At 43.1% G+C, this 1,050-nt stretch overlaps 1 pseudogene; it reads left to right on the top strand.

The window, feature by feature from the left end:
• The first annotated feature begins 469 nt into the window (after positions 1 to 469).
• On the top strand, positions 470 to 654 carry LOC115872368 (annotated as a pseudogene).
• The last annotated feature ends 396 nt before the right edge of the window (positions 655 to 1,050 follow it).

Raw genomic sequence — 1,050 nt, 5'->3', positions numbered from 1 at the left:
TTGGGGTAGGCTGGTGTGCTTCTTCCTTGTGGGTTTTGTTGTTTCTTAGCTAGATGGCCGTCTGTTTGTCTTCTTGACTGTGATGGTGGTTGTCCAATTCTGTGCATTGTCAAGAGGATCACTGGTGGCTTCGTGGGTACACACTGGGCAGTGAGTGAGTGAGTGTACATCATAAGGCGCAATTGTTACCAAATTAAACCAAAACAGGACCTCTGCTGGAATATTAAGCTGTGCATTAGGCTGCTAACCATGAGGTCAGCAGTCCGAACCCCCAGGCACTTTGTGGGGAAAAGATGAGGCTTTCTAGTCTCATAAAGAAAGATAGTCTCAGAAGCCCACAGGGGTAGTTCTACTCTGTCCTGCAAGGTCACTATGAGTCAGAATGAATTCAGTGGCAGTGAGTTTGAGAGTCTGATACATAAAATAAGCCACTATTGCCCTTTTGCCTTGGAGAGAGCCTGGAAACAAGATGGGTCACCAGCAGCTTTACTGGAGCCACCCGCAAAACTTCGGCCAGGGTTCCCGTTCTTGCCACGTGTGCTCAAACCGGCACGTTCTGATCTGGAAACACGGTCTCAATACGAGCTGTCGGTGCTTTGTCAGTACGTGAAGGATATCGGCTTCATCAAGCTGGACAACATGATCTTTGAATGAACTATCCAAGGCAGCTACCCAACAGAAGAAACAATGCTAACTATTTGTACAGAACATTTAAAAAATTCAAGCCTGAAAAAAAAGAGCCACTATTACACTAGTACAGGCATACAGAAGCCAATGGAACATCACAGAACACTAAAAATGAAACCAAATTGTTGATTAGTTTTGCTAAAGGTAACATCTCAACTCCATGGGGGAAAGGTTGCATTGTTTAATAAAGTGTTGGTAAAACTGTCTTTTCTTTCTTTTATATAAATCATTTTATTGGGGGCTCTTACAGCTCTTATAACAATCCACACATCAATTGTATCGAGCACATTTGTACATAGGTTGCCATCATCATTTTCAAAACATTTTCTTTCTACTTGAGCCCTTGGCATCAGCTCCTCATTT

Source organism: Echinops telfairi, unplaced genomic scaffold, assembly GCF_000313985.2.
Source record: "Echinops telfairi isolate 266 unplaced genomic scaffold, ASM31398v2 ScPeMD7_7424;HRSCAF=8462, whole genome shotgun sequence".
Classification (NCBI taxonomy): domain Eukaryota; kingdom Metazoa; phylum Chordata; class Mammalia; order Afrosoricida; family Tenrecidae; genus Echinops; species Echinops telfairi.
This window is presented reverse-complemented; position numbering and strand designations above follow the sequence as displayed.